General features: G+C 43.9%; 11 non-coding genes across 11 annotated transcripts; all 11 read right to left on the bottom strand.

Annotated features, from left to right (window-relative positions):
- Positions 1-30: 30 nt before the first annotated feature.
- LOC141234333 (U2 spliceosomal RNA) lies at positions 31-221 on the bottom strand. Its single transcript, XR_012300314.1, has one exon. It is a non-coding gene; the product is annotated as a U2 spliceosomal RNA (small nuclear RNA).
- A 1,115-nt stretch (positions 222-1,336) lies between these two features.
- LOC141234332 (U2 spliceosomal RNA) lies at positions 1,337-1,527 on the bottom strand. Its single transcript, XR_012300313.1, has one exon. It is a non-coding gene; the product is annotated as a U2 spliceosomal RNA (small nuclear RNA).
- A 1,115-nt stretch (positions 1,528-2,642) lies between these two features.
- On the bottom strand, positions 2,643-2,833 carry LOC141234331 (U2 spliceosomal RNA). The gene has a single exon (XR_012300312.1). It is a non-coding gene; the product is annotated as a U2 spliceosomal RNA (small nuclear RNA).
- A 1,115-nt stretch (positions 2,834-3,948) lies between these two features.
- LOC141234330 (U2 spliceosomal RNA) lies at positions 3,949-4,139 on the bottom strand. The gene has a single exon (XR_012300311.1). It is a non-coding gene; the product is annotated as a U2 spliceosomal RNA (small nuclear RNA).
- Positions 4,140-5,254: 1,115 nt separating this feature from the next.
- LOC141234328 (U2 spliceosomal RNA) lies at positions 5,255-5,445 on the bottom strand. The gene has a single exon (XR_012300309.1). It is a non-coding gene; the product is annotated as a U2 spliceosomal RNA (small nuclear RNA).
- Positions 5,446-6,560: 1,115 nt separating this feature from the next.
- Positions 6,561-6,751, bottom strand: LOC141234327 (U2 spliceosomal RNA). The gene has a single exon (XR_012300308.1). It is a non-coding gene; the product is annotated as a U2 spliceosomal RNA (small nuclear RNA).
- Positions 6,752-7,866: 1,115 nt separating this feature from the next.
- Positions 7,867-8,057, bottom strand: LOC141234326 (U2 spliceosomal RNA). Its single transcript, XR_012300307.1, has one exon. It is a non-coding gene; the product is annotated as a U2 spliceosomal RNA (small nuclear RNA).
- A 1,115-nt stretch (positions 8,058-9,172) lies between these two features.
- Positions 9,173-9,363, bottom strand: LOC141234440 (U2 spliceosomal RNA). The gene has a single exon (XR_012300419.1). It is a non-coding gene; the product is annotated as a U2 spliceosomal RNA (small nuclear RNA).
- A 1,115-nt stretch (positions 9,364-10,478) lies between these two features.
- Positions 10,479-10,669, bottom strand: LOC141234325 (U2 spliceosomal RNA). The gene has a single exon (XR_012300306.1). It is a non-coding gene; the product is annotated as a U2 spliceosomal RNA (small nuclear RNA).
- A 1,115-nt stretch (positions 10,670-11,784) lies between these two features.
- On the bottom strand, positions 11,785-11,975 carry LOC141234324 (U2 spliceosomal RNA). The gene has a single exon (XR_012300305.1). It is a non-coding gene; the product is annotated as a U2 spliceosomal RNA (small nuclear RNA).
- A 1,118-nt stretch (positions 11,976-13,093) lies between these two features.
- LOC141234567 (U2 spliceosomal RNA) lies at positions 13,094-13,293 on the bottom strand. The gene has a single exon (XR_012300532.1). It is a non-coding gene; the product is annotated as a U2 spliceosomal RNA (small nuclear RNA).
- Between the last annotated feature and the right edge of the window lie 1,538 nt (positions 13,294-14,831).

Raw genomic sequence — 14,831 nt, 5'->3', positions numbered from 1 at the left:
TTCTTTCTGATTTTAGAAACTGCATTAAAGAAGGGGTGCACCGGTCCTGGAGATACTGCAATACCAGGTCAATGCGTGGAGTGGACAGAGCAAGCTCTTTTTCCATCTCCCTGTTCTAAAAATCCATTTAATATATGGTCCCCAGATAGGGGACGTATCAGATATTAAACTGATAAGAACAGATACTACACTTGATCTTAGCCAAAAGGCCGAGAAGCGATAACCAGAATTGGTTTCAAACTACGGAGCCACCCAAGGATCCTGAAAAGTCCATTTGTGGAGATGAGCTCCTGGACTCCCGTTAAGAAGACATGTTGTCAACCTCTAGATCCCTTACATGCCTGCACTTTTCGGCTTGCTGCTGCTGCAATCCACGCGTTTTAGATCTGCATAACTCCACCTCTTTAAACACAGCACCTTCACCCCCTGCTGTTCCCACCCGCCTCAACACCGTTGGAAGGGAGGAGAACCAATTAAGGCGGGGGGTGGGGTGGAACGAGCAGCTGTCTACCCTTAGCAGGAGGGCTCCTGATTACATACCTCTCCTGCTGCTGCTGCTGCTGGCTGTCCAGCAGCAGACTGAAGGTGGCTGCTGCTGTGCACAGGTATATAAAGGCTCAGAGCCTATTATGACACGCGCAGCCAGCGTTCCATTGCCACATTCCATCTACTGCAGGCAGGATACCTGGCTGGCTGAATGTCGCTGAGAAGCTCACAGAGACCGCCATAAGCAACAGTTTAACAGAATGCCACAGACTAATCAACCAAACTTTTTGGGTTGGGTTCTCTTTTATAGTCTGCAGGCATTAAATGAAAGAAGTCAGTGTTCCAGCAGAAGGAGACAACGTTTCAGAAAAGGCATTGTAGCAAACCAAAAAAGAAATTTTAAGCGCAGCAGAGTAACCAGCGCACATACCTGTTAGCTCAGGTGAGTTTAAAAGGCTGCTGTTGATAACAAGGGCATTTGCTAAATAGATGGTGTGTGTGCAACAATATACTGAAAGGTCAATTATATTGTGCAGCTTATCTCACCACCTGTAGTTATTTAGGTGAAAGCTCCAAAATGCTTGCCTAATATGTCTGTTTATCCAAAAGGAAGTAAAAAGGGAGAGCTAGAAAGATAGCATTGCATCACATTACATGGCAATGCAATGCACAGTTGCTGAAGTTGAACCAAAATGAGCTTGTAATCTGGCTTCTGCAACTTTGAACATGAAAAATCCAATGAGGAGAAGAAAAGCAAAGCCAAAGAGTCCATCCCAAAATCCGACAAACAAGCAAAATGAACAAAAAACATTGAATTCAATTCTTTCTGATTTTAGAAACTGCATTAAAGAAGGGGTGCACCGGTCCTGGAGATACTGCAATACCAGGTCAATGCGTGGAGTGGACAGAGCAAGCTCTTTTTCCATCTCCCTGTTCTAAAAATCCATTTAATATATGGTCCCCAGATAGGGGACGTATCAGATATTAAACTGATAAGAACAGATACTACACTTGATCTTAGCCAAAAGGCCGAGAAGCGATAACCAGAATTGGTTTCAAACTACGGAGCCACCCAATGATCCTGAAAAGTCCATTTGTGGAGATGAGCTCCTGGACTCCCGTTAAGAAGACATGTTGTCAACCTCTAGATCCCTTACATGCCTGCACTTTTCGGCTTGCTGCTGCTGCAATCCACGCGTTTTAGATCTGCATAACTCCACCTCTTTAAACACAGCACCTTCACCCCCTGCTGTTCCCACCCGCCTCAACACCGTTGGAAGGGAGGAGAACCAATTAAGGCGGGGGGTGGGGTGGAACGAGCAGCTGTCTACCCTTAGCAGGAGGGCTCCTGATTACATACCTCTCCTGCTGCTGCTGCTGCTGGCTGTCCAGCAGCAGACTGAAGGTGGCTGCTGCTGTGCACAGGTATATAAAGGCTCAGAGCCTATTATGACACGCGCAGCCAGCGTTCCATTGCCACATTCCATCTACTGCAGGCAGGATACCTGGCTGGCTGAATGTCGCTGAGAAGCTCACAGAGACCGCCATAAGCAACAGTTTAACAGAATGCCACAGACTAATCAACCAAACTTTTTGGGTTGGGTTCTCTTTTATAGTCTGCAGGCATTAAATGAAAGAAGTCAGTGTTCCAGCAGAAGGAGACAACGTTTCAGAAAAGGCATTGTAGCAAACCAAAAAAGAAATTTTAAGCGCAGCAGAGTAACCAGCGCACATACCTGTTAGCTCAGGTGAGTTTAAAAGGCTGCTGTTGATAACAAGGGCATTTGCTAAATAGATGGTGTGTGTGCAACAATATACTGAAAGGTCAATTATATTGTGCAGCTTATCTCACCACCTGTAGTTATTTAGGTGAAAGCTCCAAAATGCTTGCCTAATATGTCTGTTTATCCAAAAGGAAGTAAAAAGGGAGAGCTAGAAAGATAGCATTGCATCACATTACATGGCAATGCAATGCACAGTTGCTGAAGTTGAACCAAAATGAGCTTGTAATCTGGCTTCTGCAACTTTGAACATGAAAAATCCAATGAGGAGAAGAAAAGCAAAGCCAAAGAGTCCATCCCAAAATCCGACAAACAAGCAAAATGAACAAAAAACATTGAATTCAATTCTTTCTGATTTTAGAAACTGCATTAAAGAAGGGGTGCACCGGTCCTGGAGATACTGCAATACCAGGTCAATGCGTGGAGTGGACAGAGCAAGCTCTTTTTCCATCTCCCTGTTCTAAAAATCCATTTAATATATGGTCCCCAGATAGGGGACGTATCAGATATTAAACTGATAAGAACAGATACTACACTTGATCTTAGCCAAAAGGCCGAGAAGCGATAACCAGAATTGGTTTCAAACTACGGAGCCACCCAAGGATCCTGAAAAGTCCATTTGTGGAGATGAGCTCCTGGACTCCCGTTAAGAAGACATGTTGTCAACCTCTAGATCCCTTACATGCCTGCACTTTTCGGCTTGCTGCTGCTGCAATCCACGCGTTTTAGATCTGCATAACTCCACCTCTTTAAACACAGCACCTTCACCCCCTGCTGTTCCCACCCGCCTCAACACCGTTGGAAGGGAGGAGAACCAATTAAGGCGGGGGGTGGGGTGGAACGAGCAGCTGTCTACCCTTAGCAGGAGGGCTCCTGATTACATACCTCTCCTGCTGCTGCTGCTGCTGGCTGTCCAGCAGCAGACTGAAGGTGGCTGCTGCTGTGCACAGGTATATAAAGGCTCAGAGCCTATTATGACACGCGCAGCCAGCGTTCCATTGCCACATTCCATCTACTGCAGGCAGGATACCTGGCTGGCTGAATGTCGCTGAGAAGCTCACAGAGACCGCCATAAGCAACAGTTTAACAGAATGCCACAGACTAATCAACCAAACTTTTTGGGTTGGGTTCTCTTTTATAGTCTGCAGGCATTAAATGAAAGAAGTCAGTGTTCCAGCAGAAGGAGACAACGTTTCAGAAAAGGCATTGTAGCAAACCAAAAAAGAAATTTTAAGCGCAGCAGAGTAACCAGCGCACATACCTGTTAGCTCAGGTGAGTTTAAAAGGCTGCTGTTGATAACAAGGGCATTTGCTAAATAGATGGTGTGTGTGCAACAATATACTGAAAGGTCAATTATATTGTGCAGCTTATCTCACCACCTGTAGTTATTTAGGTGAAAGCTCCAAAATGCTTGCCTAATATGTCTGTTTATCCAAAAGGAAGTAAAAAGGGAGAGCTAGAAAGATAGCATTGCATCACATTACATGGCAATGCAATGCACAGTTGCTGAAGTTGAACCAAAATGAGCTTGTAATCTGGCTTCTGCAACTTTGAACATGAAAAATCCAATGAGGAGAAGAAAAGCAAAGCCAAAGAGTCCATCCCAAAATCCGACAAACAAGCAAAATGAACAAAAAACATTGAATTCAATTCTTTCTGATTTTAGAAACTGCATTAAAGAAGGGGTGCACCGGTCCTGGAGATACTGCAATACCAGGTCAATGCGTGGAGTGGACAGAGCAAGCTCTTTTTCCATCTCCCTGTTCTAAAAATCCATTTAATATATGGTCCCCAGATAGGGGACGTATCAGATATTAAACTGATAAGAACAGATACTACACTTGATCTTAGCCAAAAGGCCGAGAAGCGATAACCAGAATTGGTTTCAAACTACGGAGCCACCCAAGGATCCTGAAAAGTCCATTTGTGGAGATGAGCTCCTGGACTCCCGTTAAGAAGACATGTTGTCAACCTCTAGATCCCTTACATGCCTGCACTTTTCGGCTTGCTGCTGCTGCAATCCACGCGTTTTAGATCTGCATAACTCCACCTCTTTAAACACAGCACCTTCACCCCCTGCTGTTCCCACCCGCCTCAACACCGTTGGAAGGGAGGAGAACCAATTAAGGCGGGGGGTGGGGTGGAACGAGCAGCTGTCTACCCTTAGCAGGAGGGCTCCTGATTACATACCTCTCCTGCTGCTGCTGCTGCTGGCTGTCCAGCAGCAGACTGAAGGTGGCTGCTGCTGTGCACAGGTATATAAAGGCTCAGAGCCTATTATGACACGCGCAGCCAGCGTTCCATTGCCACATTCCATCTACTGCAGGCAGGATACCTGGCTGGCTGAATGTCGCTGAGAAGCTCACAGAGACCGCCATAAGCAACAGTTTAACAGAATGCCACAGACTAATCAACCAAACTTTTTGGGTTGGGTTCTCTTTTATAGTCTGCAGGCATTAAATGAAAGAAGTCAGTGTTTCAGCAGAAGGAGACAACGTTTCAGAAAAGGCATTGTAGCAAACCAAAAAAGAAATTTTAAGCGCAGCAGAGTAACCAGCGCACATACCTGTTAGCTCAGGTGAGTTTAAAAGGCTGCTGTTGATAACAAGGGCATTTGCTAAATAGATGGTGTGTGTGCAACAATATACTGAAAGGTCAATTATATTGTGCAGCTTATCTCACCACCTGTAGTTATTTAGGTGAAAGCTCCAAAATGCTTGCCTAATATGTCTGTTTATCCAAAAGGAAGTAAAAAGGGAGAGCTAGAAAGATAGCATTGCATCACATTACATGGCAATGCAATGCACAGTTGCTGAAGTTGAACCAAAATGAGCTTGTAATCTGGCTTCTGCAACTTTGAACATGAAAAATCCAATGAGGAGAAGAAAAGCAAAGCCAAAGAGTCCATCCCAAAATCCGACAAACAAGCAAAATGAACAAAAAACATTGAATTCAATTCTTTCTGATTTTAGAAACTGCATTAAAGAAGGGGTGCACCGGTCCTGGAGATACTGCAATACCAGGTCAATGCGTGGAGTGGACAGAGCAAGCTCTTTTTCCATCTCCCTGTTCTAAAAATCCATTTAATATATGGTCCCCAGATAGGGGACGTATCAGATATTAAACTGATAAGAACAGATACTACACTTGATCTTAGCCAAAAGGCCGAGAAGCGATAACCAGAATTGGTTTCAAACTACGGAGCCACCCAAGGATCCTGAAAAGTCCATTTGTGGAGATGAGCTCCTGGACTCCCGTTAAGAAGACATGTTGTCAACCTCTAGATCCCTTACATGCCTGCACTTTTCGGCTTGCTGCTGCTGCAATCCACGCGTTTTAGATCTGCATAACTCCACCTCTTTAAACACAGCACCTTCACCCCCTGCTGTTCCCACCCGCCTCAACACCGTTGGAAGGGAGGAGAACCAATTAAGGCGGGGGGTGGGGTGGAACGAGCAGCTGTCTACCCTTAGCAGGAGGGCTCCTGATTACATACCTCTCCTGCTGCTGCTGCTGCTGGCTGTCCAGCAGCAGACTGAAGGTGGCTGCTGCTGTGCACAGGTATATAAAGGCTCAGAGCCTATTATGACACGCGCAGCCAGCGTTCCATTGCCACATTCCATCTACTGCAGGCAGGATACCTGGCTGGCTGAATGTCGCTGAGAAGCTCACAGAGACCGCCATAAGCAACAGTTTAACAGAATGCCACAGACTAATCAACCAAACTTTTTGGGTTGGGTTCTCTTTTATAGTCTGCAGGCATTAAATGAAAGAAGTCAGTGTTTCAGCAGAAGGAGACAACGTTTCAGAAAAGGCATTGTAGCAAACCAAAAAAGAAATTTTAAGCGCAGCAGAGTAACCAGCGCACATACCTGTTAGCTCAGGTGAGTTTAAAAGGCTGCTGTTGATAACAAGGGCATTTGCTAAATAGATGGTGTGTGTGCAACAATATACTGAAAGGTCAATTATATTGTGCAGCTTATCTCACCACCTGTAGTTATTTAGGTGAAAGCTCCAAAATGCTTGCCTAATATGTCTGTTTATCCAAAAGGAAGTAAAAAGGGAGAGCTAGAAAGATAGCATTGCATCACATTACATGGCAATGCAATGCACAGTTGCTGAAGTTGAACCAAAATGAGCTTGTAATCTGGCTTCTGCAACTTTGAACATGAAAAATCCAATGAGGAGAAGAAAAGCAAAGCCAAAGAGTCCATCCCAAAATCCGACAAACAAGCAAAATGAACAAAAAACATTGAATTCAATTCTTTCTGATTTTAGAAACTGCATTAAAGAAGGGGTGCACCGGTCCTGGAGATACTGCAATACCAGGTCAATGCGTGGAGTGGACAGAGCAAGCTCTTTTTCCATCTCCCTGTTCTAAAAATCCATTTAATATATGGTCCCCAGATAGGGGACGTATCAGATATTAAACTGATAAGAACAGATACTACACTTGATCTTAGCCAAAAGGCCGAGAAGCGATAACCAGAATTGGTTTCAAACTACGGAGCCACCCAAGGATCCTGAAAAGTCCATTTGTGGAGATGAGCTCCTGGACTCCCGTTAAGAAGACATGTTGTCAACCTCTAGATCCCTTACATGCCTGCACTTTTCGGCTTGCTGCTGCTGCAATCCACGCGTTTTAGATCTGCATAACTCCACCTCTTTAAACACAGCACCTTCACCCCCTGCTGTTCCCACCCGCCTCAACACCGTTGGAAGGGAGGAGAACCAATTAAGGCGGGGGGTGGGGTGGAACGAGCAGCTGTCTACCCTTAGCAGGAGGGCTCCTGATTACATACCTCTCCTGCTGCTGCTGCTGCTGGCTGTCCAGCAGCAGACTGAAGGTGGCTGCTGCTGTGCACAGGTATATAAAGGCTCAGAGCCTATTATGACACGCGCAGCCAGCGTTCCATTGCCACATTCCATCTACTGCAGGCACGATACCTGGCTGGCTGAATGTCGCTGAGAAGCTCACAGAGACCGCCATAAGCAACAGTTTAACAGAATGCCACAGACTAATCAACCAAACTTTTTGGGTTGGGTTCTCTTTTATAGTCTGCAGGCATTAAATGAAAGAAGTCAGTGTTCCAGCAGAAGGAGACAACGTTTCAGAAAAGGCATTGTAGCAAACCAAAAAAGAAATTTTAAGCGCAGCAGAGTAACCAGCGCACATACCTGTTAGCTCAGGTGAGTTTAAAAGGCTGCTGTTGATAACAAGGGCATTTGCTAAATAGATGGTGTGTGTGCAACAATATACTGAAAGGTCAATTATATTGTGCAGCTTATCTCACCACCTGTAGTTATTTAGGTGAAAGCTCCAAAATGCTTGCCTAATATGTCTGTTTATCCAAAAGGAAGTAAAAAGGGAGAGCTAGAAAGATAGCATTGCATCACATTACATGGCAATGCAATGCACAGTTGCTGAAGTTGAACCAAAATGAGCTTGTAATCTGGCTTCTGCAACTTTGAACATGAAAAATCCAATGAGGAGAAGAAAAGCAAAGCCAAAGAGTCCATCCCAAAATCCGACAAACAAGCAAAATGAACAAAAAACATTGAATTCAATTCTTTCTGATTTTAGAAACTGCATTAAAGAAGGGGTGCACCGGTCCTGGAGATACTGCAATACCAGGTCAATGCGTGGAGTGGACAGAGCAAGCTCTTTTTCCATCTCCCTGTTCTAAAAATCCATTTAATATATGGTCCCCAGATAGGGGACGTATCAGATATTAAACTGATAAGAACAGATACTACACTTGATCTTAGCCAAAAGGCCGAGAAGCGATAACCAGAATTGGTTTCAAACTACGGAGCCACCCAAGGATCCTGAAAAGTCCATTTGTGGAGATGAGCTCCTGGACTCCCGTTAAGAAGACATGTTGTCAACCTCTAGATCCCTTACATGCCTGCACTTTTCGGCTTGCTGCTGCTGCAATCCACGCGTTTTAGATCTGCATAACTCCACCTCTTTAAACACAGCACCTTCACCCCCTGCTGTTCCCACCCGCCTCAACACCGTTGGAAGGGAGGAGAACCAATTAAGGCGGGGGGTGGGGTGGAACGAGCAGCTGTCTACCCTTAGCAGGAGGGCTCCTGATTACATACCTCTCCTGCTGCTGCTGCTGCTGGCTGTCCAGCAGCAGACTGAAGGTGGCTGCTGCTGTGCACAGGTATATAAAGGCTCAGAGCCTATTATGACACGCGCAGCCAGCGTTCCATTGCCACATTCCATCTACTGCAGGCACGATACCTGGCTGGCTGAATGTCGCTGAGAAGCTCACAGAGACCGCCATAAGCAACAGTTTAACAGAATGCCACAGACTAATCAACCAAACTTTTTGGGTTGGGTTCTCTTTTATAGTCTGCAGGCATTAAATGAAAGAAGTCAGTGTTCCAGCAGAAGGAGACAACGTTTCAGAAAAGGCATTGTAGCAAACCAAAAAAGAAATTTTAAGCGCAGCAGAGTAACCAGCGCACATACCTGTTAGCTCAGGTGAGTTTAAAAGGCTGCTGTTGATAACAAGGGCATTTGCTAAATAGATGGTGTGTGTGCAACAATATACTGAAAGGTCAATTATATTGTGCAGCTTATCTCACCACCTGTAGTTATTTAGGTGAAAGCTCCAAAATGCTTGCCTAATATGTCTGTTTATCCAAAAGGAAGTAAAAAGGGAGAGCTAGAAAGATAGCATTGCATCACATTACATGGCAATGCAATGCACAGTTGCTGAAGTTGAACCAAAATGAGCTTGTAATCTGGCTTCTGCAACTTTGAACATGAAAAATCCAATGAGGAGAAGAAAAGCAAAGCCAAAGAGTCCATCCCAAAATCCGACAAACAAGCAAAATGAACAAAAAACATTGAATTCAATTCTTTCTGATTTTAGAAACTGCATTAAAGAAGGGGTGCACCGGTCCCGGAGATACTGCAATACCAGGTCAATGCGTGGAGTGGACAGAGCAAGCTCTTTTTCCATCTCCCTGTTCTAAAAATCCATTTAATATATGGTCCCCAGATAGGGGACGTATCAGATATTAAACTGATAAGAACAGATACTACACTTGATCTTAGCCAAAAGGCCGAGAAGCGATAACCAGAATTGGTTTCAAACTACGGAGCCACCCAAGGATCCTGAAAAGTCCATTTGTGGAGATGAGCTCCTGGACTCCCGTTAAGAAGACATGTTGTCAACCTCTAGATCCCTTACATGCCTGCACTTTTCGGCTTGCTGCTGCTGCAATCCACGCGTTTTAGATCTGCATAACTCCACCTCTTTAAACACAGCACCTTCACCCCCTGCTGTTCCCACCCGCCTCAACACCGTTGGAAGGGAGGAGAACCAATTAAGGCGGGGGGTGGGGTGGAACGAGCAGCTGTCTACCCTTAGCAGGAGGGCTCCTGATTACATACCTCTCCTGCTGCTGCTGCTGCTGGCTGTCCAGCAGCAGACTGAAGGTGGCTGCTGCTGTGCACAGGTATATAAAGGCTCAGAGCCTATTATGACACGCGCAGCCAGCGTTCCATTGCCACATTCCATCTACTGCAGGCACGATACCTGGCTGGCTGAATGTCGCTGAGAAGCTCACAGAGACCGCCATAAGCAACAGTTTAACAGAATGCCACAGACTAATCAACCAAACTTTTTGGGTTGGGTTCTCTTTTATAGTCTGCAGGCATTAAATGAAAGAAGTCAGTGTTCCAGCAGAAGGAGACAACGTTTCAGAAAAGGCATTGTAGCAAACCAAAAAAGAAATTTTAAGCGCAGCAGAGTAACCAGCGCACATACCTGTTAGCTCAGGTGAGTTTAAAAGGCTGCTGTTGATAACAAGGGCATTTGCTAAATAGATGGTGTGTGTGCAACAATATACTGAAAGGTCAATTATATTGTGCAGCTTATCTCACCACCTGTAGTTATTTAGGTGAAAGCTCCAAAATGCTTGCCTAATATGTCTGTTTATCCAAAAGGAAGTAAAAAGGGAGAGCTAGAAAGATAGCATTGCATCACATTACATGGCAATGCAATGCACAGTTGCTGAAGTTGAACCAAAATGAGCTTGTAATCTGGCTTCTGCAACTTTGAACATGAAAAATCCAATGAGGAGAAGAAAAGCAAAGCCAAAGAGTCCATCCCAAAATCCGACAAACAAGCAAAATGAACAAAAAACATTGAATTCAATTCTTTCTGATTTTAGAAACTGCATTAAAGAAGGGGTGCACCGGTCCTGGAGATACTGCAATACCAGGTCAATGCGTGGAGTGGACAGAGCAAGCTCTTTTTCCATCTCCCTGTTCTAAAAATCCATTTAATATATGGTCCCCAGATAGGGGACGTATCAGATATTAAACTGATAAGAACAGATACTACACTTGATCTTAGCCAAAAGGCCGAGAAGCGATAACCAGAATTGGTTTCAAACTACGGAGCCACCCAAGGATCCTGAAAAGTCCATTTGTGGAGATGAGCTCCTGGACTCCCGTTAAGAAGACATGTTGTCAACCTCTAGATCCCTTACATGCCTGCACTTTTCGGCTTGCTGCTGCTGCAATCCACGCGTTTTAGATCTGCATAACTCCACCTCTTTAAACACAGCACCTTCACCCCCTGCTGTTCCCACCCGCCTCAACACCGTTGGAAGGGAGGAGAACCAATTAAGGCGGGGGGTGGGGTGGAACGAGCAGCTGTCTACCCTTAGCAGGAGGGCTCCTGATTACATACCTCTCCTGCTGCTGCTGCTGCTGGCTGTCCAGCAGCAGACTGAAGGTGGCTGCTGCTGTGCACAGGTATATAAAGGCTCAGAGCCTATTATGACACGCGCAGCCAGCGTTCCATTGCCACATTCCATCTACTGCAGGCACGATACCTGGCTGGCTGAATGTCGCTGAGAAGCTCACAGAGACCGCCATAAGCAACAGTTTAACAGAATGCCACAGACTAATCAACCAAACTTTTTGGGTTGGGTTCTCTTTTATAGTCTGCAGGCATTAAATGAAAGAAGTCAGTGTTCCAGCAGAAGGAGACAACGTTTCAGAAAAGGCATTGTAGCAAACCAAAAAAGAAATTTTAAGCGCAGCAGAGTAACCAGCGCACATACCTGTTAGCTCAGGTGAGTTTAAAAGGCTGCTGTTGATAACAAGGGCATTTGCTAAATAGATGGTGTGTGTGCAACAATATACTGAAAGGTCAATTATATTGTGCAGCTTATCTCACCACCTGTAGTTATTTAGGTGAAAGCTCCAAAATGCTTGCCTAATATGTCTGTTTATCCAAAAGGAAGTAAAAAGGGAGAGCTAGAAAGATAGCATTGCATCACATTACATGGCAATGCAATGCACAGTTGCTGAAGTTGAACCAAAATGAGCTTGTAATCTGGCTTCTGCAACTTTGAACATGAAAAATCCAATGAGGAGAAGAAAAGCAAAGCCAAAGAGTCCATCCCAAAATCCGACAAACAAGCAAAATGAACAAAAAACATTGAATTCAATTCTTTCTGATTTTAGAAACTGCATTAAAGAAGGGGTGCACCGGTCCTGGAGATACTGCAATACCAGGTCAATGCGTGGAGTGGACAGAGCAAGCTCTTTTTCCATCTCCCTGTTCTAAAAATCCATTTAATATATGGTCCCCAGATAGGGGACGTATCAGATATTAAACTGATAAGAACAGATACTACACTTGATCTTAGCCAAAAGGCCGAGAAGCGATAACCAGAATTGGTTTCAAACTACGGAGCCACCCAAGGATCCTGAAAAGTCCATTTGTGGAGATGAGCTCCTGGACTCCCGTTAAGAAGACATGTTGTCAACCTCTAGATCCCTTACATGCCTGCACTTTTCGGCTTGCTGCTGCTGCAATCCACGCGTTTTAGATCTGCATAACTCCACCTCTTTAAACACAGCACCTTCACCCCCTGCTGTTCCCACCCGCCTCAACACCGTTGGAAGGGAGGAGAACCAATTAAGGCGGGGGGTGGGGTGGAACGAGCAGCTGTCTACCCTTAGCAGGAGGGCTCCTGATTACATACCTCTCCTGCTGCTGCTGCTGCTGCTGGCTGTCCAGCAGCAGACTGAAGGTGGCTGCTGCTGTGCACAGGTATATAAAGGCTCAGAGCCTATTATGACACGCGCAGCCAGCGTTCCATTGCCACATTCCATCTACTGCAGGCAGGATACCTGGCTGGCTGAATGTCGCTGAGAAGCTCACAGAGACCGCCATAAGCAACAGTTTAACAGAATGCCACAGACTAATCAACCAAACTTTTTGGGTTGGGTTCTCTTTTATAGTCTGCAGGCATTAAATGAAAGAAGTCAGTGTTCCAGCAGAAGGAGACAACGTTTCAGAAAAGGCATTGTAGCAAACCAAAAAAGAAATTTTAAGCGCAGCAGAGTAACCAGCGCACATACCTGTTAGCTCAGGTGAGTTTAAAAGGCTGCTGTTGATAACAAGGGCATTTGCTAAATAGATGGTGTGTGTGCAACAATATACTGAAAGGTCAATTATATTGTGCAGCTTATCTCACCACCTGTAGTTATTTAGGTGAAAGCTCCAAAATGCTTGCCTAATATGTCTGTTTATCCAAAAGGAAGTAAAAAGGGAGAGCTAGAAAGATAGCATTGCATCACATTACATGGCAATGCAATGCACAATTGCTGAAGTTGAACCAAAATGAGCTTGTAATCTGGCTTCTGCAACTTTGAACATGAAAAATCCAATGAGGAGAAGAAAAGCAAAGCCAAAGAGTCCATCCCAAAATCCGACAAACAAGCAAAATGAACAAAAAACATTGAATTCAATTCTTTCTGATTTTAGAAACTGCATTAAAGAAGGGGTGCACCGGTCCTGGAGATACTGCAATACCAGGTCAATGCGTGGAGTGGACAGAGCAAGCTCTTTTTCCATCTCCCTGTTCTAAAAATCCATTTAATATATGGTCCCCAGATAGGGGACGTATCAGATATTAAACTGATAAGAACAGATTTTTTTTTTTTAATTTGGCTATCCCCTGCAGAGGCATAAAACCGTTTATTAAAACTTTAACAAATTACAAGCATAATTAAACAAATACCAAACGTTAAAAGACAAATGAAATTTACAAAACAAAAAAATACAAAGATTTTAAATAATTAGGTTCCATTGGTCAACAAGCCATTTTTTGGAAATATGTACATTCTTCTTTTTGTCAATTAAATAATAAGTATACATTTCACATAAACATAAACTTAAAACATCATTCACTGATAAAACATCTTGTTTAAAAATAGCAATGTTGCGCGCTTTCCAGAGAGATGACTTGGCGCAGTTCACTGTCTTCCAAGCCATTGTGTACTGGTCCATTGTGGGGCATTCCATAAGTCCGTATAGCACAGTTTTATATGTAAAGTCCTTGAGGTCTGCCACCCTTTCCAGTAGGGGGAGCAGTCTTCTCCAGAAATCCTTTGCAAAATTACATGTCCATAATAGATGTTCCACCGTTTCCTCGTCTTGGCATCCGGTTCTTGGGCAGATGGCAGACCTCACAAATCCTCTTCTGTATTGGAATGCCCGGCAAGGAAGACAGCGGTGCATGCAACTCCAAGCCAGATCTCTCTGTTCATTAAAAAGATAAAAAACGTTAATCATTTTCCAGATAGACATAGATTTGTCATCATCATATCTGTCAACATTACATATTTCCTCACTTTTACGTATTTCTTTAATTAGTTTCTTACTATTTCTTAATTCCTCTATTTTCTTAGTCCCTAAATTAAAATCGGACACTATTTTCCTTAAAATCTCATAATGCGTCGACAAATTAAAAGCATGGGGCACAGATATATTAACTTCATACCATCCAAACTTTCTCATAAAAAATCCTGTATTAAAACGCATAAAAAAGGACCAATAGTGATTCTTAAAAAGGGCATTAAAACAGTAAACGAACAGATGGATTAAAAGAAACCTATTAAAATCTGGAAAATCTTTACCACCTTTTACTTTTGATTTCATCACGATTTCTCTTTTCAGCTTTTCCATTTTTGAATTCCAAAAGAAGGTAAAACAGGTTTTGGTTATCTTTTTTAAAACATTAACAGGCGGGGGGAAAACCATGCTAAGATACAATAAAAGAGGTAAAATCACCATCTTTAAAACCAATACTTTACCCTCCATTGTAAGTCTCCTCATGTTCCACATACATATTTTCGTATTTACTTTCTGTGTAACTGTTTCCCAACTATTATAACCATCATTATTTTCAGTGAATGATATACCTAAAATGGAAATGGATTCGGAGACATTAATTGGTACATCACGTAAAATCATCCCCCCAACACTTAAAATGTTACACTTATTAAAATTGATTTTAAAACCAGAAGCTAGACAAAAGGATTGCACTTGATGGAGAGTGGCCGTAAGTGATGGTGCATCTGTACACAAGACCGCCACGTCATCCATGTAGCCTACAACCTTGGCCTCCAAACCACCGCTTCCAGGCAGAGGGACACCGCATATCTGTTTATTTTGGCGTATTGCACATAACATTGGTTCCAGTGCACAGATAAACAGTAGGGGGGACAGAGGGCA

The sequence above is a fragment of the Phyllobates terribilis genome, unplaced genomic scaffold, assembly GCF_046119375.1.
Source record: "Phyllobates terribilis strain yellow unplaced genomic scaffold, ASM4611937v1 Scaffold_636__1_contigs__length_917067, whole genome shotgun sequence".
Classification (NCBI taxonomy): Eukaryota; Metazoa; Chordata; class Amphibia; order Anura; family Dendrobatidae; genus Phyllobates; species Phyllobates terribilis.
This window is presented reverse-complemented; position numbering and strand designations above follow the sequence as displayed.